The 25481-nt window shown below is 43.8% G+C and overlaps 1 protein-coding gene across 5 annotated transcripts in view; it reads left to right on the forward strand.

Annotated features, from left to right (window-relative positions):
- CFLAR (CASP8 and FADD like apoptosis regulator) overlaps window positions 1-25481 on the forward strand; it is a 216857-nt gene that overhangs the window by 36299 nt on the left and 155077 nt on the right. The window contains exon 1 of one of the 5 annotated variants that reach the window (XM_030208690.1): window positions 3137-3219. The exons of 3 other annotated variants lie outside the window; for them this stretch is intronic. The gene's annotated coding sequence lies outside the window, so the exon portion shown is untranslated. Of the gene's footprint in view, window positions 1-3136; window positions 3220-3247; window positions 3439-25481 lie in introns of those variants that run through there. One more of the 5 variants, XM_030208691.1, reaches the window with a different exon arrangement.

Here is a 25481-nt window from a genome sequence, read left to right on the forward strand (position 1 = left end):
GGAATATTACTACATATCCTGGAATACTTTGGAGTTGGAGGTAATGTGAGTTGGAGGTAATGTTCTTAATTGGTTTAGAGGATTCCTAACAACTAGATCATACCAAGTAACAACTAACATGGTGATATCAGATCCATGGACACCTGAATGCGGAGTCCCCCAAGGATCCCCCCTCTCACCAACCCTCTTTAACCTAATGATGATACCACTAGCAAAGCTATTAGACAATCAAAACCTTAACCCATACATATATGCAGACAATGTCACGATCTATATCCCATTCAAACAAGACCTAAAGGAAATTACCAAAGAAATCAACCAAAGCTTCCAAATCATGCACTCCTGGGCGGATGCATTCCAGCTAAATCTCAATGCAGAAAAAACAAAATGTCTTACACAAACCTCACAACATAACACAAATAAATTCACCACCATAACCACCCCTAACTTTTCCCTCCCCATCTCAAACAGTCTGAGAATTCTGGGAGTCACCATTGACCGAAATCTCACACTTGAAAATCACGTGAAGAATACAACGAAGAAAATGTTCCACTCCATGTGGATACTCAAGAGAATAAAACCTTTCTTCCCAAGGGCCATCTTTCGAAACCTGGTACAGTCCCTAGTACTAAGTCACCTGGACTATTGCAACTCACTCTACGCTGGATGCAAAGAACAGACCATCAAAAAACTCCAGACGGCCCAGAATACCGCGACCAGACTCATATTTGGAAAAACAAAATATGAAAGTGAAAAAACCCCTAAGAAAGAACCTACACTGGCTCCCACTGAAAGAGCGTACCACATACAAGATATGCATGATGGTTCATAAAATGATTCATGGAGATGCCCCGACCTACATACTAGACCTCGTAGACCTTCCACCCAGAAATGCTAAACGATCTTCCCGCACCTTTCTCAACCTACACTTCCCCAGCTGTAAAGGGGTCAAATATAAACTAACACATGCGTCCTGCTTTTCCTACATGAGTATGAAGATGTGGAATGCACTACCAACTCACTTGAAAACGATTAACGAATTAAATAGCTTCCGCAAAGCTCTGAAAACCTCTCTCTTTAACAAAGCCTACCACGAGAACCCATAATCACTGAACACAACCCTTACACTCCTTTATTCAGAATGTCTCACTGCACAGCTGTATAACCACATCCTCTTGTTTTCTTTTATCTCTTTGCAACACCAATTGTATTTCTTTCCTGTTATGGCAAGGCCATAACAGATCTATGTAAGCCACATTGAGCCTGCAAATAGGTGGGAAAATGTGGGATACAAGTGCAATAAATAATAATAATGGAGGATTCTTCTCCCTTTGGTCTTGCATCCTGGCCCTTGAGAGAGATCGGCTGAGGAAGAAGGATTATTGGATTTAGTCCTGGCTTACTTTGCTTCCTCCCTGGGCCATTTCCTGGCATTTTTGCGGGAGGGTGTATCGAGGGCTAACGCTGGGTTCCTTGTTCGTTCCAGTGGCAGCCTTGGCTTGCTTTCATGGTCGTTGGCAGACCTCTTCTTTAGCGGCTCTTCCGGTTGTGATTTGTTTTCAGAGAGGTGTGGGTCGCTTACGCTGCCCTTTGCATGCCTTTTCTGAATGTGATTTTATGCTAGCCCTTTGGGTGCTGCAGCACTATTTGTGCCCTGTCGCTAGGTGATCCTGATAGTTCTGACGTAGAACTCGGTGTTATTGGGGTACTGCCGTTGGCCTGTTGCTTCTTGCAACTTCAGGCTCCTTCTTAGGCCCTTTCTCCGTCTTTGTTTTGGTGGCGGGGGGGGGGGGGGGTCTTGTTTCAGGCAGTACCATCCTTCTTGCCTGAGTGCTTGTTGGTTTCTTTTTATTTAGTCGTCTCTATGCCTCTTGCAGGCTTCTGGACTTTCACAGGGCTCTCCTGTGTTATTTCGAGGTCGATGTCTTCTGCCTTTTATATGGACATTTTGTTCAGTTTGGTAAACAGCAGTTAGGTCTAATGGCATCCAAGGCTTCCTTTGCCTGGTGGGTGAAGGTGGTCGTGGTCTTGGCCTTTATTCTGGGAGGCTCTTCTCGAGTTGGAAGGCACACTCTCCTGGGCGTGTGACTGCGTCTCGGGCAAAGGCTTCTCTGCTTTCCTTCAGTAGCATGATGGTATAGCAGGGGCCACGCAGGCAGCGGCTGCATTTGAGGTGTCAGTTCTGCTTGTGGCAGGTTCGGCTTCCCACCCTTGTAGGGATCTCTTTTGAACATCCCACTTGTCCTGGAATAGTGGGAATGAATGTAATGGAAGGAGAAATTAGGACTTACCTGATAATTTTCTTTCCATTAGTTCTTCACACTATTCCAGGAGCCATCCCGTGGTTCGACGCCCTGATTGGTGGCTCTATGCACGGTCTTTGTATCCTGTTTTCCAGGGACGTTGTCTTCGGATGGTTCTTGGGGCTGGTTGTGTTGATTGCTGAACAAGTTCCTGATTGGGCGTTCTTTCTTCGTTGCTTGAGAACTGATACTGAGGAGCTGAGCTGCTAGCAGGGAGCTATGTAGTGGTGTTCAGTTCTGTATTTTCTGTCTCCACCTGCTGGTCGATGGACATAACTACCCACTCATCCTGGAATAGTGTGAAGAACTAATGGAAAGAAAATTGTCAGGTAAGTCCTAATTTCTCCTTACATCCCACCAATTTACAATTCTTGGTGTGTCACAAAAATACATTCATAATAAAAGTCCACAAAATATATACAATAGACATGCATCCTCCTACACAGTTTTGATCTGATTTTGCATGTATGTATGAGTAGAATATTGTTGCTGCTTTTTTGAGGAAGAGGGACATGAAATATGTGAAGGTTCCTTATGGTTACAGTCATAGTTACCTCTCCAGAAACTATGAATGAATTCTGCAAGAAGTGGTTAGAGGGTTTTATATTTAACTTGTTCTAACAAAATCAATTTGATTCTCTCATCCAGATACTTCCTTATTAGCAGGACTGCTTTTCACTATACCTGTAAAACCAGAAAAGACATCATCATGCATTTCATTACATAGATTGCTTCACTGCAAATAATCACCTGCCTTTGTTTACCTTGTCCCTGTCCTCTCTCGGATTTGGATTTGATTTAATTTGGGCTTTTGTTTATTTATTTTTTTGTGGGAACTCGGAAAGAAATTCAGGGTTTGAGTCCTGTTGAGAGAAGGAAAAGAACCTTCAGATTCAGGATTTCTGAACATTAGCTGGTGAGTTTCTTTGAGTTTCCAAATGATAAACTTCATTTGTAACTAGCTTTCAAGACCTTTTGTTTTGCATATTCAATGGACTAATGCAACAAACTACATTACGTGCATTCCAAATTTAAAGGTGAATCTGTGTAAATAGAGTTAAGAGAGGTACCTGGACTCTTTATTTAGATGTTAAATATTTGTGGAACATTTATTTGGAGACATCATTGGATATGCGTAAGTACACTATGAAAAATAAAATGCTGCATGTGTCCAATTTTAGTGAATTAGTAACTGAGAAGAGTTTGCTTTAAATGAGATCCTCCCCTTAAAGTTCATCGTGATGGGAGAATTGGGTTTGAAAGCCAGTGGATATATATCAGTAGAACATATTAATAATATATCAGTGTTTTAAATCTGGACTTTTTTTGTTTTGTGGTTTAAATTAGCTTGATTGAAATCAAACTGACCATAAACAAACAAGCCACATTAGTGGGCTGGGAATGAGCATCCCCTGTTGCTTTGGAAAGAGTTTGCAGCGAAGGGCGACTAAAATGATAGCGGGGATGGGACGACTTCCCTATGAAGAAAAACTAAGGAGGCTAGGGCTTTTCAACTTGGAGAAGAGACGGCTGAGGGGAGACATGATAGAGGTATATAAAATAATGAGTGGAGTGGAACAGGTGGATGTGAAGCGTCTGTTCACTCTTTCCAAAAATACTAAGACTAGGGGGCATGCGATGAAACTACAGTGTAGTAAATTTAAAACAAATCGGAGAAAATGTTTCTTCACCCAACGCATAATTAAACTCTGGAATTTGTTGCCGGAGAACGTGGTAAAGGCGGTTAGCTTAGCAGAGTTTAAAAAGGGGTTAGACAGTTTCCTAAAGAGCAAGTCCATAAACCACTACTAAATGGACTTAGGAAAAATCCACAATTCCAGGAATAACATGTATAGAATGTTTGTACGTTTGGGAAGCTCGCCAGGTGCCCTTGGCCTGGATTGGCCGCTGGGCTCGATGGACCCATGGTCTTTTCCCCGTGTGGCATTACTTGTGTACTTATGAAAGGTGAAGACAATGATGGTACAGTCTGGCTACATTATGGCTGATAGTGTAACTAATCATTGTTCCCTTACTTCCCCTGCTTTTCTCCTTCTTAGGTTGCTGTACTATACCAGCAAGTGTTAATCCAGCTAATTTCTGAGGAACCCTTGTCTGCTGCACCTTTTCCAATTCCACTATATCTTTCTTGAGATGCGGCGACCAGAATTGAACACAGTACTCAAGGTGTGGCCGCACCATGGAGCGATACAACGGCATTATAGCATCCTCACACCTGTTTTCCAAACCTTTCCTAATAATACCCAACATTCTATTCGCTTTCCTAGCCGCAGCAGCACACTGAGCAGAAGGTTTCAGTGTATTATCGACGACGACACCCACATCCCTTTCTTGGTTCGTAACTCCTAACGTGGAACCTTGCATGACGTAGCTATAATTCGGGTTCTTTTTTCCCACATGCATCACCTTGCACTTGCTCACATTAAACGTCATCTGCCATTTAGCCGCCCAGTCTCCCCGTCTCGTTAGGTCCTTCTGTAATGTTTCACAATCCTGTTGCGATTTAACGACTTTGAATAACTTTGTGTCATCAGCAAATTTAATTACCTCGCTAGTTACTCCCATCTCTAAATCATTTATAAATATATTAAAAAGCAGCAGTCCTAGCACAGACCCCTGAGGAGCCCCACTAACTACCCTTCTCCATTGTGAATACTGCCCATTTAACCCCACTCTCTGTTTCCTATCCTTCAACCAGTTTTTAATCCACAATAGGACATTTCCTCCTATCCCATGACCCTCCAATTTCCTCTGTAGCCTTTCATGAGGTACCTTGTCAAACGCCATTTAGGCACTGTCACAACATTTAAAAGGCAGACATAAATGTAAGCATGTGTATGTTGTATTTTAGCGCATACCTTAGTATTCTATAAGTTACATATGTAAGTGTGTTGACCGCTTATGCACCACCCCTTGTGAATGCCCCTTTGCAGTTTATGCACTATGAGCCCTGCAGCATTCGCATTCTAGAATACCACTGAACACGCACACATGTGCATGAATGCAACATTCACATGCATAAATGCTAGTATTATATGATCTTAGCATGCAAATGGCACTAAGATAATATAGTACTATGGGGGGTTATTCTTTTGAAAGTAAGTGGCTATTTTGATCTACTTAAAACTTAGTTTAATTTATATTTTACTTCCTATTTTCCAGCAGCTTCTCAGGCACAGGGGAACCTGCTTGCTGTAAAAGGAATGAAGGTTGAACAAAAAGATAGGAAGGTACCCAAAGGGTTAAGACACCCCCAAATCACTAATGTTAAAACACATACCAGGAAATGTAGATGGAATGCGATGACCACAAATGCTCGCAGTCTAAGCAATAAAGTTCATGACCTTCAAGCCCTGATGGTGGAGGCAGACTTAGACATTGTTGCAATCACAGAGACATGGCTAATGGTTCCCATGAATGGGATGCAAACATACCAGGCTATAATCTATTTAGGAAGGATAGAGAGGGTCGTAAAGGTGGAGGAGTAGCTCTGTATGTGAGAAATGATATCACAGCGACTGAAATGACCGGGACCTGAGGAAAAGAAGAAGCGATATGGATCACCTTAAAAAGAGATGATAGAACCTCAGTCCACGTGGGTGTTGTCTACAGACCCCCGACACAACTGGAGGAACTAGATAGGGATCTGATCGCGGATATTCAAAAGTTAGGAAAGAAGAGGGAGGTGCTGTTGCTGGGAGATTTCAATCTGCCGGATGTAGATTGGAAGGTTCCGTCGGCGGAATCGGAGAGAAGTAGACAGATCGTGGATGCTTTCCAAAGTGTTTTGCTCAGACAAATGGTGACGGAACCCACGAGGGAGGGAGCGACGCTGGATCTGGTGCTCACAAATGGGGATGGCGTGTCAAATGTCCGAGTGGGTGCCCACCTGGCCAGCAGTGACCATCAAACGGTTTGGTTTGATATGACTGCTGTAGTGGAGGACAGCCACTCAAAACTCAAAGTCCTGGATTTCAAGCGTGCTGACTTTACTAAAATGGGGGAATACCTGAGGAAGGAGCTGATGGGCTGGGAGGAAGTACAAGAAGTGGAAGGACAGTGGTCCAGGCTGAAAGAAACTATGAATAGGGCCACAAACCTTTATGTAAGGAAAGTAAATAAAAGCAAGAGAAAAAGGAAACCGATATGGTTATCCAAACAAGTGGCTGAGAAAATAAAGGCTAAAGAGTTGGCGTTCCAGAAATACACAAAAACTCAAGAACAGGAACACGGGAAGGAATACCGGAGGAAACTGAAAGAAGCCAAGAGAGAGATACGTCTGGCGAAAGCGCAAGCGGAAGAACAAATGGCTAGAAATGTAAGGAGGGGTGACAAAAATTTCTTCAGGTATATTAGTGAAAGGAGAATGACTAAAAAGGGAATTGTGAGACTAAAAGATACTGCGAACCGCTATGTAGATAGTGATGAAGAAAAAGCAAATTTGCTAAATAGATACTTTTGTTCTGTTTTCACAGAAGAAAATCCTGGAGCAGGACCGCGATGGACTGGAAAAAGTACAAATGAAAATGGAGTGGATACAGCATGTATGAACAACTTGTAAAGGTAAAGGTGGACAAAGCCATGGGACCGGACGGGATCCACCCCAGGATATTAAGGGAGCTCAGAGAGGTTCTGGCGGGTCCTCTTAAAGATTTGTTTAATAAATCCTTGGAGACGGGAGAGGTTCCGAGGGATTGGAGAATGGCGGAGGTGGTCCCTCTTCACAAAAGTGGTGATAGGGAAGTAGCTGGAAACTACAGGCCGGTAAGCCTCACTTCAGTTATTGGAAAAGTAATGGAAGCGATGCTGAAGGAAAGGATAGTGAATTTCCTGGAAGACAATAAGTTGCAAGATCCCAGACAACATGGTTTTACCAAAGGGAAATCGTGCCAAACGAATCTCATTGAGTTTTTTGATTGGGTGACAGGAGAATTGAATCAGGGACGAGCTATGGACGTAATCTACTTAGATTTCAGCAAAGCTTTTGACACGGTTCCCCACAGGAGGCTTTTAAATAAACTGGATGGGCTGAAGATAGGATCTAAAGTGGTGAACTGGATTAGGAACTGGTTGACGGACAGACGCCAGAGGGTGGTGGTGAATGGAGTTAGCTCGGAGGAGGGAAAGGTGAGTAGTGGAGTGCCTCAAGGATCGGTGCTGGGGCCAATTCTGTTCAATATATTTGTGAGTGACCTTGCCGAAGGGTTAGAAGGTAAAGCTTGCCTATTTGCGGATGATACTAAGATCTGTTACAGAGTGGACACCCCAGAGGGAGTGGAAAACATGAAAAAGGATCTGAAGAAGCTAGAACAATGGTCTAAGGTCTGGCAATTAAAATTCAATGCCAAGAAATGCAAAGTGATGCACTTAGGGAATAGAAATCCATGGGAGACGTATGTGTTAGGTGGTGAGAGTCTGATAGGTACGGACGGGGAGAGGGATCTTGGGGTGATAGTATCTGAGGATTTGAAGGCGACGAAACAGTGTGACAAGGCGGTGGCTGTATCTAGAAGGTTGTTGGGCTGTATATAGAGAGAGGTGTGACCAGCAGAAGAAAGGGAGTGTTGATGCCCCTGTATAAGTTGTTGGTGAGGCCCCATCTGGAATATTGTGTTCAGTTTTGGAGGCCGTATCTTGCTAAGGATGTAAAAAGAATCGAAGCGGTGCAAAGAAAATCTACGAGAATGGTATGGGATTTGCGTAACAAGACGTATGAGGAGAGACTTGCTGACCTGAACATGTATACTCTGGAGGAAAGGAGAAACGGGTGATATGATACAGACGTTCATATATTTGAAAGGTATTAATCCGCAAACGAACCTTTTCCGGAGATATGAAGGTGGTAGAACGAGAGGACATGAAATGAGATTGAAGGGGGGCAGACTCAAGAAAAATGTCAGGAAGGATTTCTTCACGGAGAGAGTGGTGGATGCTTGGAATGCACTCCCGTGGGAGGTGGTGGAGATGAAAACGGTAACGGAATTCAAACATTTCGTGGGATAAACATAAAGGAATCCTGTTCAGAAGGAATGGATCCTCAGGAGCTTAACCGAGATTGGATAGCAGAGCCGGTAGTGGGAGGCGGGGCTGGAGGTTGGGAGGCGGGGATAGAGTAGGTCAGACTTATACGGTCTGTGCCAGAGCCAGTGGTGGGAGGCGGGACTGGAGGTTGGGAGGCAGGGATAGTGCTGGGCAGACTTATACGGTCTGTGCCCTAAAGAGCATAGGTACAAATCAAAGTAGGGTATACACAAAAAGTAGCACACATGAGTTGTCTTGTTGGCAGACTGGATGGACCGTGCAGGTCTGTGCCAGAGCCGGAGGTGGGGATAGTGCTGGGCAGACTTATACGGTCTGTGCCAGAGCCGGTGGTGGGAGGCGGGGATAGTGCTGGGCAGACTTATACGGTCTGTGCCAGAGCTGGTGGTTGGGAGGCGGGGCTGGTGGTTGGGAGGCGGGGATAGTGCTGGGCAGACTTATACAGTCTGTGCCCTAAAGAGCAAAGGTACAAATCAAAGTAGGGTATACACAAAAAGTAGAACACATGAGTTGTCTTGTTGGGCAGACTGGATGGACCGTGCAGGTCTTTTTTTGCCGTCATCTACTATGTTACTATGTAAAACATAGCAGGGCACAAAAACCTTTAGCTCTGTCTGAACAGCACAAGGGACTTCATCAGATAAAACAGGCTGTAAACGTGTCAGACATATTTAACTTGTACATTTAGCAAGTCTGGTTTTTTAATCTGAAATTTCCATCTACCTCACTTCCTATTTTTATTACATAGAAATTTTTAGAGAATATATTTTTTTCTGCAATATTGCTCTGATTCATCAAGTAGTTGTTAAAAGGAAGTTTTGAGAAGCTTTACAGAAAAAGGAAAAGTATTCTGTGTAGAAATGAAAAGTTGTGTAACGTTGGAATTATTCAAAGTAATAACTGGGACTTTAATCCTTAGACCTTTTCCCCCATTGTAGCTCCTTCAGCCTGATGTTTTGTGAAAAAAAAATGTAATGTGTGTGGATGCCATTATCAGAATTTAGTGCTGGCATGAGAAACTGTATGATTGTCCAGTGTCAAAGCTATTTCTGTTACCAACAGGAGAAGGGGGAAGCACTTCTTCTCTGTCCCTTCGATGGGTCTGTTCAGTGAAGGTGGTGTTTGCTATTTAACAAAATCCAAATAGACATACCTAGATAGGGTGTGGTTTGAGGTTTTGCATTAGAGTAAGATCTGTCTCTGTGCCCATGGTGGAACTGAGGAGGAGTGGCCAGAAATGCACAGTGATTTAACTAAGGAAACAAGGAGACAAAGAGAACTGAGCACAACCTTTTGGTTGAGTGCAGCATTTAAAGCTACATGGACTTTGCAATCAGTATTTTGTTGGGGTTCACAGGCATTGTATGCAGTAAATGATAATAAATAATAAAAGATTTTGTAATGCAGCATAACTGATTATATGATTTATACTGCTAGTATAGTTAATACAGTTATTTAGTTAAATCTAGCCCAATATAGTAAGGATGTGCCCGGGTGGGGTAAGGGTAGTTATATGATTCTGTTTGGTTTTGATGTTCTGGAATGAAGTAACATATTATTTACGTTGATAAAAAATAAAATAATAATAATAATAAAAACACCCACAGTGACGTAAATTGGATTCTTGGAGCCCCTTAATTTTGGCCTTCTATTTGCTTGTAACGCTTCAATACCATCTTCAGTGAAGCGCTTTGCATAGTATGTCCTCCCTTCAAGATGTTGGTTTTTAGCTCATATCAGAGATTAACAAACTAATTAGCCAGAAAATGGGAACTATTTTACAGAGTGAATGAATGCTCCTCCATGAAGGTATTGATCATTGTGAAGGGTAATTCCCCACAGAATCTGTTGGCAAGTGAAACAGGGGAACCAGGTTTGATTCCCACTTTTGTTCCCTGTGACTCTGGCCAAGTCACTTAACCCTCCTTTTCTCCCCAGGTACAAAAGAATTAGATTGTGATCCCACTAGGGACAGAGAAAGTATATAATACGTAAGACACCTTGATTGTACCGCAGAAAGGCAATATATCAAATGCATGACCCATGACTCATAGAGCTCTTCCAAAAAGAGTTTACAATTAGGGATAGAAAGCATGAATTGGGGAGGGAGTGGCCTAGGATAGGGGGATATGTTTGTGGGATTACTTCTCTTGTAAAATATAAATAAAAGTTAAAATGAGATAATCAAGGTATGGGAGAAACAAGAATAGAGAGATGTTAATATTTGTTGTATCAGCTAAAAACAAAACAAAACAAAAAAACCCATAAGAATTGCAATTCTGGGTCAAACCAAAGGTTTGTCAAGCCTAGTATTCTGTTTTCCAACAGCGGCTATCTGGGTTACTAGTACTTGGCAGGATCCGAAAACAGATAAATTCCTTCTGCTTACATCCAATGATAAGCATTGCCTTTCCCCCAGTCTACCTTGTTAATAGCAATTTGTGGACTTTTCCTCCAGGATCTTGTCCAATCCTTTTTATTTAACCCCCCTTTTTTGCTAACTGCTTTTGGAATGTTAATATGAGCACAGATTTGGTGGCTGAACCTGTTGGACAGCTGGGAAGATGAAAAACTGTATGTAAATTAGCTTTTTAGTGTATTCTTTGAGACAAAATCAGTCAAGTGACAAGCAAAACCTTTGCTAAGAAATCACTTGATCACTCAAGTATCCCTGTTGAAAGTGGAATATTTTGTCCTTCATGTGTCACATGCTTGTATATTCTGGTTGATTTTATTGCTTAGGAATGCAGCTGGGTTATTTAGTGTATTAGACATGTGATCTGGTAATAATACTGTCATATGTGGGAGTAAATTTCCTTTGAAGGAAATGCTGCTGCTTTCTCACACTTTAATAAATAGGTACTTTTTTTCTCAATATGTCATCCTTGTTACTGTAAGCCAGTTTTTTACCCTTTTGATTTTTTGTTGTTGTTGTTGTTATCAGATTTTTATTTAGGAAGTCTAGTAGCAAGCAGGTAGAACTTCTATCTCTTACAGTTAACATTTACTATCCAAATACATTTTGGATAGTAAGTGATATAGTAAGCATATGGATATAAGTTGTTCTTTTCTTATCATGGTACGTACTGTGGTTTCCACTGAAAAAGACCAGTTTTGTTCTATTTGTTTTTCATACTTAAGGCCAGTTCTATGAAGCACCTTTTCCATAGAAACAAAATGGTGTGAGTGGTGGGGAATTGGTTGTCCCTCTTCCGCCATGAGTAGGTCTAGACCATCTCTGGAGCCAACTGAAAGTAATAGGAAACAGCAAAAGGAATGGCAAGTCAAATGCAAACCATTGATAAAGAAGGCAAAGAGAGGCTTTGTAATGAAGCTGGTAAAAGAATCAGTTAGACTGGTAGATGACTGAGGGGTGAAAGGAGCACTCGGAGAAGACAAGGCCATAGCAGAGAGACTAAATAAATTATTTGCTTTGATCTTTGTCAAGGAAGATGTGAAGGAAATAACAGTCCCAACAAAGCCTAATCAAGGAAATTCTAATCAAAAATAAAGGAATGAAAAAGCCTCAAAGAGCCTCAAGGAGCTCTAATAACATAGCCCTCACGAGCTATAATGATTAATCATCAGCATAAAAAACCCTTCTTCTATTAACCCCAACACATAACAGTAAAGACTGTTTCTTAGTTCTTATAGGTATTCCAATCACTGAATGAAAAGTGTATACAACTTAACTTTTTGCTGTTGCAACTTCAAATGGTACCATAAAGCCAGTGGAAATCACTCTAAAGTAAACCGGTGACCAACAGTAGCCAGCATTTCGACAGTTGCATCAGAGTTAGTGGTTTACTTATGCTTCCTACTTGCTGCTTATAAAGAGCCTAACCTGCTTATTTTCGAAAGAGAAGGGCGGCCATCTTCCGACACAAATTGGGAGATGGCCGCCCTTCTCCCATTGCCGGCCAAATCGGCATATCGAAAGTCAATTTTGGCCGGCTTCAACTGCTTTCCGTCGGGACGGCGAAAGTTCAAGGGGGCGTGTCGGCAGGGTAGCAAAGGCGGGACAGGGGCGTGTTTAAGAGATAGCCGCCCTCTGCCGATAATGGAAAAAAGAAGGGCGGCCTGACGAGCACTTGGCTGACTTTACTTGGTCCATTTTTTTTCACGACCAAGCATCAAACAGCTGCCCGAACTGACCAGAGGAGCACTGGAGGGAATCGGGGATGACCTCCCCTGACTTCTCCAGTGGTCACTAACCACCTCCCACCCTGAAAAAAAAACAACTTCAAAAACCTTTGTCTTTTTTTTTTTTTCTTTTTAGAATATGTCCTTTGGTATGCCTCCATCCCTGCAACGGCAGTTGAAGATGTCCAAAATGTTTCTGTGAGAAGGACAGCCATGCCTTTGCTATGCCTCTGACACCCTTTTTATTTATTTGGATTTTGGATCACAAGTAGCAGCAGTGGGATTTGAACCGGCCACCTCTAGATTGCAAGACCAGTGCTGTAACCACTAGGCAACTCTGCCATTCCTCCACTCCCTTGAAATTTGGCCATCCCTGTAGGGGGGGTAGTATGCAGGTCCCTGGGGCGTGGAGGTATGTATGTGTCAGCGGAGGCATAACGAAGCCGTGGACGTCCTTCTTTCAAACATTTTGGACGTCCTCAACTGCCCCCCCACAGGGATGGCCAAATTTCAAGGGTGTGGAGTACAGTGGAGAAATGGCAGAGTGACCTAGTGGTTAGAGCTCTGGTCTTGCAATCTAGAGGTGGCAGGTTCAAATCCCACTGCTGCTACTTGTGATCCAAAATCCAAATAAATAAAAAGGGTGTCAGAGGCATAGCAAAGGCATGGCTGTCCTTCTCACAGAAACATTTTGCACATCCTCAACTGCCGTCACAGAGAAGGACGTCCTCAACTGCCATTGCAGGGAAGGACGTCCTCAACTGCCATCGCTTCCCCTCCTTAGGAAGGAAATCGTGTGCAAATGAGCTAATTACGAGCATCTCATTTGCATGCAATTTCCTTCATACAAGCCCATTCCTTTCCAGATCAGTAAGGGAAGGGCTTTTTACATTCAGTTAGTGGGACCAGTGCACTACAAATGCTGGCTCTTCCCACGCGACCAAATGCCTTGGATTTGGCCGGTTTTGAGATGGCCGGCCTCGGTTTCCATAATCGGCGAAACCCAATGCCTGCTATCTCAAACCCGGCGAACTCAACATTTATGTCGAGATTTGGCCGGCCCCAACTGTATTATCGGAAAAAAAGATGGCCAGCCATCTTTTTCAAAAATACAGTTGGCTCCGCCCATTTGCAGAGCCGGCCACGGAGATGGCCGGCGCTGTTCGAAATGCCCCTCCAAGTAAACCACTGACCCTGATGCAGTTGTCGAAATGCTGGCCACTGTCCCTGGAAATCACTCTACAGTTAAACTGGTGACCAATGGTGGCATAAACTTAACTTTGCTGTTGCAACTTCTAATGGTGCCAGAGAATGTGGTAAAAGCAGTTAGCTTAATAGGGCTTAAAAAGGTTTGGATAATTTTATAAAAGAAAAGTCCATAAGCCATTATTAAGATGAACTTAAGAAAATCCACTGCTTGTTTCCAGGATAAGCAGCATAAAATCTTTTTTCCTCTTTTGGGATCTTGACCTGGATTGGACGCTGTTGGAAACAGGATACTGGGCTTGATGAACTTTTGGTCTGTCCCAGTATGGCAATGCTTATGTTGTTATTACCAGTGGGTTCTGGAGGTGGTTGAGAAGGGATAATCCCTAGAGTTTGCCCAACCCATTCTCAACATTTTCATGCCTTCCCTATGTGGTTTGTAGCAAAAGTGATGGGCTATTGCTCTTACTCTCAAGCATCTGCTAGAGCTCAGTGCTGTGGAGCTTGTGCCGTGCAAAGAGGTGGTCTGGGTGGTTTACTCCATTTACTTTGTGGTCACCAAGAGAGGCGGGTGCTTTTGTCCTTTTCTAAACTTGAAGGGAGTAAATGCCTACTGGCGGGTACAGCATTTTCGCATAGAAACCCTCAGGTCGGTGATCGCCTCTGTTCGGCCGAGCAAGTTCTTGATGGCCCTGGACCTCACAGAGGTCTGTCTGCACATTCCTGTCGCAAGTCATCATAGGTGTTAGCTTCACTTCTGTATTCTTGGATATCATTATCAGTTTTGGGCCGTGCCCTTTGAACCGGCTACTGCCCCCCACACCTTCTCCAAGGTTATGGTGGTGGTTGCCAGGAATTCAGGGTACATCCTTATCTGGATGTCTGGCTGATTCGAGTTGACTTAGCAGAGGAGGTCAGCCGGTCAGTCTCAGTTGGAGACTCTAGACTGGGTTGAGAATCAGAGAAAGAGTCACCTGGCTCTCTCCCAGTCCCTGGAGTACCTGGAAGCCTGCTTCGACACTACCTGGGGAATTGTGTTCCTCCCGGAGAACCAGGTGGAGAAGCTTTGCATGAAGAAGTACAGATTTTGCAGGTTTCCGGTTACCATCATATGAAACTACTTGCAGCTCATGTGCTGTATGGCAGCGACCCTGGAGGTTGTGCCTGGGTGAGGACTCGCATGCAGCTGCTACAGTGGGTCCTGTTACCTTGATAGACTCCAGTCTATTGGGACTTCCACCATTTTCTGCCTGTTTTGCTCAAGGTGAGAATCAGTCTACGCTGGTGGGACAGCTCGGGTCACTTCCTGAGGAGAGGTGCCATTGGAGATATCAGGGACCTGCTCCCTCTAATGGTACAGAGACCATCCTGCACACCAGGTTTCAAAAACCTTCCACACCCTGACATAAGCCAGAGATGTGGAGGACTTCCAAGAGCGGAACAACATAGAAACCACCGCGGGAGAAAAGCCATGCTTTGTAAGCCAGAAGAGATCTGGATCTTCCATTTCTACTGGCTCTTGCTGGAGAAGGCCCCAGCCTATGGGCAGTGGGAGAGGTTCGCCATCCAATAGACACACAGGGTCTGCATACCATGGCCAGGGAAGCCAATCTGGAGCTACTAGCAAGAAAATGATAGAAACCCCGTCTTATGTCTGTTCCCTATTTTTACTCTCTTCAAGAGACTCTCTCCCTGTTCTCCTAGTGCAGCGAAGAAAGAGAAGATACCTCCTGTTGATCAGAAATGGGGGTCACTACTGCAACAGATGCTGCCTCATGACTGATTCTTATCTACTTTCCTTATCCAGAGTGGAAGTTTCTGGATTAGGGAGTGGAATTCTGAATGTGAAAGCATAAGAGATTCTAGCATTGTCACTCAGACTTTAACACTTCTACTTGTGGGCACAGCCCGAAGATGTCCAGAGTAACCCACTCTTCACTGGTCAAAACCTTTTTAGGAGAGCATGCGGATAAGCAGTTCTTTCTTGTGAGTGAATGATTTATTGATTTTTCTTAGGTACATGAGTACATAAGTATTGCCATACTGGGAAAGACCAAAGGTCCATCGAGCCCAGCATCCTGTTTCAAACAGTGGCCAATCCAGGTCACAAATACCTGGCAAGATCCCAAAAATGTAGAAAACATTTTATACTGCTTATCCCAGAAATAGTGGATTTTCCCCAGTCCATTTAATAACAGTCTATGGACTTTTCCTTTAGGAAGCCGTCCAAACCTTTTTTTTAAACTGTGCTATGCTAACCGCCTTTACCACATTCTCTGGCAACGAATTCCAGAGTGAAGAAAAAGTTTCTCAGATTCGTTTTAAATTTACTACATTGTAGCTTCATCGCATGCCCCCTAGTCTCCTAGTATTTTTGGAAAGCTTGAACAGACACTTCACATCTACCCGTTCAACTCCACTCATTATTTTATAGACCTCTATCATATCTCCCCTCAGCCGCCTTTTCTCCACCCTGAAGAGCCCTAGGCGCTTTAGCTTTTCCTCATAGGGAAGTCGTCCCATCCCCTTTATCATTTTCGTCGCCCTTCTCTGCACCTTTTCTAATTCCACTATATCTTTTTTGAGATGCGGCGACCAGAATTGAACACAATATTCGAGGTGCGGTCGCACCATGGAGCGATACAAAGGCATTATAATATCCTCATTTTTGTTTTCCATTCCTTTCCTAATAATACCTAACATTCTATATGCTTTCTTAGCCGCAGCAGCACACTGAGCAGAAGATTTCAACATATCATCAACGACGACACCTAGATCCCTTTCTTGGTCCGTTACTCCTAACATTGAACCTTGCATGACGTAGCTATAATTCGGGTTCCTCTTTCCCACATGCATCACTTTGCACTTCCTCACATTAAACATCTGCCATTTAGATGCCCAGTCTCGTAAGGTCCTCTTGTAATTTTTCACAATCCTCCCACGATTTAACGACTTTGAATAACTTTGTGCCATCAGCAAATTTAATTACCTCACTAGTTACTTCCATCTCTAGGTCATTTATAAATATGTTAAAAAGCAGCGGTCTCAGCACAGAGCCCTGGGAAACCCCACTAACTACCCTTCTCCATTGAGAATACTGACCATTTAACCCTTCTCTCTGTTTTCTATCTTTTAACCAGTTTTTAATCCACAATAGAACACTACATCCTATCTCATGACTCTCCAATTTCCTCTGGAGTCTTTCATGAGGTACTTTGTCAAACGCCTTCTGAAAATCCAGATACACAAGCTCTTGACACGTGACGGCAGATAAAGACCTGAATGGTCCATCTAGTCTGCCCAACATTCCCATCCATTATCAATTCAAGATTAAATCAACAATTAATGTGATATACTTGATCATGGTTTTTCTTTGGTGTTTCTTGGACATAGACCGTGGAAGTCCGCCCGGCTGTCAGCCTATCCGAATCCGTCTTGTAATTTGCGGGACGCAGACTGTAAAAGTCTGCCTGGCACTACCCTCATGTTCCAAATTACTGGAGTTTCCATTGAAGCTCTCTCCAGTCCATCCTAAACCAGATTGCTATTTGCGGGACTCAGACTGTATGAGCCAGCCCAGCACCGGCCTTAGTTGATACAGCCATCCTAATCACCACTTGACATGCAAACACATATGCATCCCTTTAAGTTTTGGTTTTTTATATCATTCATTTTCTAATTAGAGATCCTCTGTGTCCATTCCACGCCTTTTTGAATTCTGCCACAGTTTTTTTTCTCCACCACCTCACTTGGGAGGGCATTCCAGGCATCAACCACCCTCTCTGTGAAAAGGAGTTTTCTGGTATTACTCCTTAGTCTACCACCCTCAACCTCAATTCATGTCCTCTAGTTTACCATTTTCCCTTCTCTGGAAAATGTTTGTTTCTATATTAATACCTTTCAAGTATTTAAATGTTTGTATCATATCTCCCCTGTCCCTCCTCTCCTCTAAGGTATACATATTCATGTCTTCCAATCTCTTCTCATAAGTGCAGCCCTATATCATTTTTGTCTCCTTCCTCTGGATTGCTTCAAGTCTTCTTACATCCTCCCAAACTGAACACAATTCTCCAGGTGGGGCCTCACCAATGACTTGTACAGCGGCATCAACGCCTCCTTTCTTCTGGTTATACCTCTGGTTATACCTATCTCTATACAGCCTAGCTTTGTAATACTGTTTTGTCGGCTTCAGATCCTCGGATACTATCACCTCAAGGTTCCTCGTCCTGTCTGTGCATATCAGCCTCTCACTGCCTAACACATTTGTCTTCCTTGGACTTCTACTCTCTAAGTGCATCAGTCAGTACTTCTTTGCATTGAATTTTAATTGCCAAACATTAGACCATTCTTCTAACTTTTACAGATCCTTTTTCATGTTTTCCACTCCAGGGTGTTGTATATTTGTATGTACACTTCGGAAGGAGCAATATTATATGAGGATAAGATGTTTGAATAAGAAATTGTTTCACCTTTGTTAATGTAGTCCGTTATCACAGGGCTGCCTTCCTCACTCCCTCTCAGGTGGAATTGGCATGTTTGGGACAAATCCCTCCTGTGGTCAAAGGGGGGATCTGATGAAGGAGAAACTAATGAAGGAGAGAGACTATATCAGCCTGGCACTGGAGGTCCAGTATGAATGTCAAAGGTTAACCAAACAAATGTACAGGTATTTAAAAAAATGCTTATCTGAGCATTATAGATTGCCTAACTGGGTGTTGGAAGGAATATCCTGTACTTTGTGTTCCAAGCTTAAAGAAAATAAGGAACTGTACTTATTCCTGTTCTTGAACCTTGAACTGCAAGAAACTGCTAAAATAGGTAATTAATGAATTAAGTAGAACAATGCTGAATTATAAATTGAGATATCAGATGTTAAAGGGACCCCCCCCCACACACAAATACCTCTGCTTTTTGTATTCACTTCGACTTTTCATTGGGGTCTTCCTTCACTATTCAGGAAGTTACTAGTCTTAATGAGTTGTCTAATTTTGAGGATTTCACTTTTTCTCTAGAGTACTCTAGAGAAAAAGCGAAATCCTCAAAATTAGACAACCCATACTCTATAATCTAGGGACTGTTAACACATCCTCCGTTTACACTAATGATCAGCCATTCCATATCTCTTGTTACACTTACCACTGCAGCTGATTGCTTTCTTTTTGTAAATGCATCTACTAACGTAACCTATCCTGCAACCTGATATTCAGAAGCAAACGCAGGCTGTAGAGGCCATTAGTGCCATACTAGCATCCACATTAACCAGCACACAATGCTCAGAGGCCCCTAGTGCGGGAAACAACAAGCTTGGCAAAGATCAGCGCAAATAGCATGCTAATATAGAGGGGCATAATCGAACGGCGCTGGCCAAATCGATGGCCAGCCATCTTCGGGGCTGTTTCCGCGATGGGGCGGAGCCAAGCGTATTTTCGAAATACGCTTGGCGCTGGCCAAATCGCTCGCCATGTTTAGAGCAGGATCGCCGGGTTTATATGAGATGGCCGGCTTCATTTTTCAGCCATAATGGAAACCGGGCCCGGCCATCTCAAACCCAGTGAAATGCAAGGCATTTGGGCGTGGGAAGAGCCAGCATTTGTAGTGCACTGGCCCCCCCCCACATGCCAGGACACCAACTGGGCACCCTAGGGGACACTTAAAATTAAAAAAAACAAAAATAGCTTTCAGGTGCATAGCACCTTTATCTTGGGTGCTGAGCCCCCCAAATCCCCCCCCCCAAAACCCACTCTCCACAACTCTACACCATTACCATAGCCCTAAGGGGTGAAGGGGGGCACCTACATGTGGGTACAGTGGGTTTGGGAGGGCTTAACATTAACCACCACAAGTGGAACAGGTGGGGGGGAAGGATGGGCCTGGGTCCACCTGCCTGAAGTGCACTGCACCCACTAAAAGCTGCTCCAGGGACCTGCATACTGCTGTCAAGGAGCTGGGTATGACATTTTAGGCTGGCCAAAAAAGTTTTTGTTTTCTTTTTTTGGGTGGGAGGGGGTTGGTGACCACTGGGGGAGTAAGGGGAGGTGATACCCGCTTCGTCCGTGGTCATCTGGTCAGTTGGGGCACTTTTTTCAGACTTGGTCCTAAAAATAAATGGACCAAGTCCGGACGGTGAAATGCTCGTTCGAGCCGACCATTTTTTTTTTCATTATAAGGTGAAGCCGGCCATTTCCGTACCCACGCCCCCATCCCGCCCCCACCGTCCCGCCTTCGCTACCCTACCAACACGCCCCCTTGAAGGTTGGCCGGCCCCGCTACGAAAAAGCAGTTGGGGTCGGCCAAAATTGGCTTTCGATAATACCGATTTGGCCGAGATCAGGAGATCGCCGGCGATCTCCCGATTTGTGCCGGAAGATCTCCGGCGATCCCTTTCGAAAATGAGCTGGATAGTCAAAAAGATGTAAATAATGTTGTTTCCTATTCCCTCTGATGCTCAAAGGACAGCACACTGAACAAGGGCGCCTTTACTGCTGGAAACCTTAAACCAGCATGGAGCTGGCATTTGGGTGTGTAAAGAGGCGGAAGAGCATTTTTAGGCTTGAACCAGTGATGAACCCTGCAGTGCCCTATAAATTCAAAGTGCTCTTTTGGCAACATACTTTCCACAAATGCAAGAGAATGGGAGTTAGCCCTGTCCAGGAATCGTGATGTCAGCTCCAGCCAGTTTGCTGAAGGATGGTAGCGATGCAGCTCCCTCTGCCCATAGAGGCTCCACTCACCATATACCTCTTCTGCACTGATGCCTCTTCCCCCTTGGCCATGCAGGGCTCTCTGCTCCCCAGTTTGACTGGGCATGAGCACAAGAGCTTTGCTTACTGCATAGCTTTTGTGCGTATGCGCCAGGCACAATCTTCTCTCTTATCTTCCTAATGCTTAACGCTAACAGCGCACAGATGATTTACATACTATTAGGTAGTTTCTTTTTCAGCGCTGTTCAGTACAGCACCGGAGTTTTGAGCATCGGGGCTCTGGTCTCCTGTGCAATACAATTTCTTAGTGTCTTTTCCTTATTCTCCTATGTACTTATCCACTTGCTGGTTCCTTTTGTGTGGAGGAATGGCTTTCTCGTATGTTCCTGCCAGTTCCTCAGGAGGTCCTTGCACCATTGGAAGACTTGCCACTGGAGCCTTTTTGAAGTGGCTCTCTTCTAGTCATTCTCATAACCGCCCTCTTAGATCACTTGCCACCCAATTTTCCTCAGACTGTCACTCTGAAGTACATTTGTTTTCTGAAAATGAAGATCTTGCCTTGGCTACCTTCTTGGTCAGTGTTCCTGGGTTGGCACTTCATATACATATAGAATTAACCAATCTCGTTTGTTCCTTAGCTAAGACTATTAACCTTCTCTTACAGCTTTGACCCAGGAAACCCATAGTTTGTGGAAAGCAGTTATCCAAATCCACCTGGTCATTGATTGATCCTGAGGACTAATCATGGGTGCAAGGAATTTGAGGGAATGTGTTGTTTTAATCTGAGTGATGATAGTATCCTTATCGAACAGAAACTAAAGACCTTAAAAATGTGTCTTCTAACATTCAGCACTCTACAGCAGGGATTTTTTTTTTGTCAAGTATCTCTGATTGGTTTGTTAGCTGGCTGCCTAATATTACCTGGTTGTGTAGCCTCTTGCTTATAGTAATGGGCTCTCTATGTGTGTTTCTGAACAGAATCAAAGGGGGGGGGGGGGGGAGGGACTGTGGAAGAGGTCCAGTAGGGGTCCAAAGAAAAGTGGAGAATTTGTATCAGTGGGGTTCAGTAGGAGACCAAGGTGAAATGGAGAGTTTTGTATCAGTCATATTCTTCCTTTGATGAGAGGTGTAACCTTAGAGGGAATGAGTTGTGAATATTATCTGTTATATGTAATTGCTGAACGGGAATGTACTATGTAGGACTTTGAGAAACAATGCATCGGGGAGGAAGTGTATGTAGTCTAGCCAGAAAATATATGTGTAGTCCAGCCAAAGAAGGTAAGGTGGGTTGTAAATGTTGCAAACAAGGTGTGAGAAAGAAAGAAAAGTATATTGTTCATCAAATTTGTATTCATATATGGAATGTGCAGTCATGCTTGATTATTGCTAATAGAAAGCCAAATCTTAGACGGAAGTCAGAAGTCAGTTGAGCAAGGCTGATGAATTTTGCAGTTGTGACGCTGACTTCCCCAAGACCTTGGCTAACTTGCAAGTACTTGTGAGGATATATATACTGGGTACCCGGAGCAGAACCAGACTACAAAAAGAGAAAGGGGTATAAAGACAAGGAAGGTCTGTGGAGGGGAAGAAAGATCCAATAACAGAATAGCCAGTGAACCAAGAAAGATAATCCTCTGTACTTGAGTTGGGAGATCAGAAAAACAACACTCAAGGTTGTAGAGGGGACCTTATACTCAGGCTCATTCCTAACCTGCCAGTAAGAGTAACTTTGTATCTGTAAGGAAGAAAGTAAGCTAGTTTCCCTTAAAAAGCATATCCTCCACCTAGGAGGTAAAACCTTCTTTGATAGCCTGAGGGAGAAAGCTTATCATAGTTGGCACTTTAAGGGCTAGTAACTGCCTGCTGGGAATCTGCTCTCTTCCCCAAGAGCGTCAACATAGGGAAGAAAGAGACGAGGAGGTTACCCACCTGTGAACTAGCAGGAGAATGGAATAAGAAAGAGGAGTGTAAAGAAGTGCTCTAAGTCCAAGGATTTTGAACTGCAACTCAACTTTTTTTGTTGTGTCTATTGATTTTGCCTGAAGAAGGGACTGTGGATACTTTACTTTTATTGGGTGACACTTTATCTCCCCTTCCCCCTCCCCCTAAAATATTTGTACTTTTGTGGGGTTTAGGTCACACTTTTCAGTAGTGGTTCAAAGTAAATTACATTTAGGTAGAGTAGGTATTTCTCTGTCATGATTGTGGCCTTGACCCCCCTCAGACTTACCTTATTTCTGGGGGTCAGCTTCTTAGCTGGCTTCTGTTTCTTCTGTCTGTCCTTTCTGAGCTAGCTGCTTCCAGCAGCATGGCTCTAATTGCTTCACTATACTGCACCTGTGTGTGTTGCCTGAGTTAGCTCTGTCTCTGTATGCTGGCTGCTCCCAGCATAGCTCTAATTGCTTCACTATACTGCAGCTGTGTGGGTTAAGCCTCTCTGTGTTTCAGTATGCTGGCTGCCTGTGTCTGGTAGTTGTGACATCATCAGGCAGGGCCTTGATAAGGAAGTGGTGTTCTTCCCTTCAGGGCCTTTGCAATGTTTGCTTTAGGTAGAGGTGGTGCAGTGTGCACTTCTGACTTTGTGTCTAGCTTCCCTGCTTGCATTTGCTAAAGGTCCAGGTTAGTTTGGGTGCAGTGTGCACTTTTGCCTTATGTTTAGCTTTCCTGCTTTTCCCTTGTGGCTCCCCTGCTTTCTCTTTTGGTGCTTAGGAGCACCTTTGGTAGTTTAGTGCGGTGGAGCACTGCTTTAGCTTGGTGCTTAGGAGCACCTGTGTTTATGTATTTTGCCTCCCTGCTTTCTCCTTGTGGCTCCCCTGTTTCCCCTTGGTTAGTTTAGTGCTGTGGGGCACTGCTGTAGTTCAGTGCATAGGTGCACTGTGGTTAGGAGCACTTCTGTTAGTTTAGTGCGTAGGAGCACTTCTGTTCGTGCAGTACCTAGGAGCACTCCTGTTTCAAGCTTGTTCTAGTATCCTGGTCCCTGTGTTATCCTGTATCCGGTAAGTCCTGCTGGCCGCTCGAACTCAGGAGCTCAACTCCTGGGGGGTCAGTGGCTAAGTGCAGGCGTACTCCAGTCCAGATTGTTCCGGTCCGGTGTGCTCCAGTCCGGTGTGTTCCAGTCCAGGGGGTTTCAGTCCATGTGTTCCGGCTCGCTGGGCGGTGCCTGCAGTCCTTGTCTGTGTTGGTGTGCTAGCCCAGTGTTTGTTGGTGGGTTTTGCCTGCTGCTGTCGCTCCTCGTCAGCAGCCCAAGGGCTCACGTTTGCTCCAGAGCCCGTCCCTGCGGGCTCTGAACCTGAGAACCTGACATTCTCTCTCTCCTAACGGCTTACAATCTTAAGTTGGTACCTGAGGCCATGATAATAAGGAATAGAACTGTGACTTCCCATTAGGCTACTCCTCCACTGCAAAATTCTATTCTATTCTGCCTTCTTGCATATTGTCTTTTTACTTCAGTTTATGCCCAAAGCTCAGTCTCTCTCCTATTTTACAGCACCGTTTTATTTCCGATGATGATGATGATCTGCTTGGTGTGTTTTACTGTATTTTTCTCTATTTAAAGTAATAAGCACCTTAAAAAATATTTGTGCAGTACCTGTATTGCTATCCTCATTCACTCAGTGAGAGGCTGGCTACGTTATCAAGGTGAGAGCAGCTAGAAGAAAACAACTTTGGTTGGAATACTTATGGTATATGTTTTAAAATAAATCTAAAAATAATTGTCACACAGTTCTGTGCATTGTCTCAGATCTTTGTTGGGATTAGTTGGGCTGATCTTTTGCTTATACTCAAAACATAATTATACCTTGAATGAATGACAAACACAATCAATTGAAAGTGTGACCATTATCGAGCTAAATTTGGATTGAAAAATCCATTAGACTGGGACTGATAATTTGATGTAAGGTGAGGTCAGCACTTGGGCCTTGACCAATAAACTGAAATTGAATGTGCAAAAACCCAAGGTTCTGTGGTTCTGAAATCAGGGAATTGAGGTCCCATCATCAATATCTTTGATCAATGGCCAAATCTTTACAGTCTAATCTGAAACCAGAGTACTTATACATAGTAGATGACGGCAGAAAAAGACCTGCATGGTCCATCTAGTCTACCCAAGATAAACTCATATCTTGAATTTGTACCTGTCTTTTTCAGGGCACAGACCGTATAAGTCTGCCCAGCAGTATTTCCCGCCTCCCAACCACCAGTCCCATCTCCCATCACCGGCTCTGGTACAGACCGTATAAGTCTGCCCTCCCCTATCCTAGCCTCCCAACCACCAACCCCTCTTCCCCCCCCCCACCTGCTCCGCCACCCAATTTCAGTTAAGCTTCTGAGGATCCATTCCTGCTGCACAGGATTCCTTTATGCATATCCCACGCATGTTTGAATTCCGTTACCGTTTTCATCTCCACCACCTCCCGCGGGAGGGCATTCCTAGCATCCACCACCCTCTCCGTGAAAAAATACTTCCTGACATCTTTTTTGAGTCTGCCCCCCTTGCGGTGTCTTGCTTGACTCTTCACTCACCTTCGCTTCCCATATTAACCAACTATTGAAGAAAACACTATTCAAAATGAGACAGCTACAACTAGTCATATCATTCTTGGACCAAACAGCCTTCGCACTACTAGTCCAAATGTTAGTCCTACCTCACTTGGATTACTGTAACCTTCTATTTCTTGGTATTGTGTCAGTATCAGAAAAAAATGCACATCATACAGGACACTGCTGTTAGATGAATTTACAGATTGAATAGATATACTGGTGTTTCAACTCATCGAAACATCTGCACTGACTTCCCATAGCAGAAAGACTCGGGTTCAAGGCTGCTTGTTTAGTTTTTCAAATCCTACAGTGCTTCACCTCTGAACTGCTGACTAAGACTGCTTCACTATGTGTGGTCCAGTCTAACAGACTGAAACAACAACTGATGCTAGTATCACTGTTCCAAAAGACAATTACTACTACTACTACTACTACTTAACATTTCTAAAGTGCTACTAGGGTTATGCAGCGCTGTACAATTTAACATGGAAGGACAGTCCCTGCTCAAGGAACTTACAATCTAAAA

The sequence above is a fragment of the Microcaecilia unicolor genome, chromosome 7 (genome assembly GCF_901765095.1).
Source record: "Microcaecilia unicolor chromosome 7, aMicUni1.1, whole genome shotgun sequence".
NCBI classification, from domain to species: Eukaryota; Metazoa; Chordata; class Amphibia; order Gymnophiona; family Siphonopidae; genus Microcaecilia; species Microcaecilia unicolor.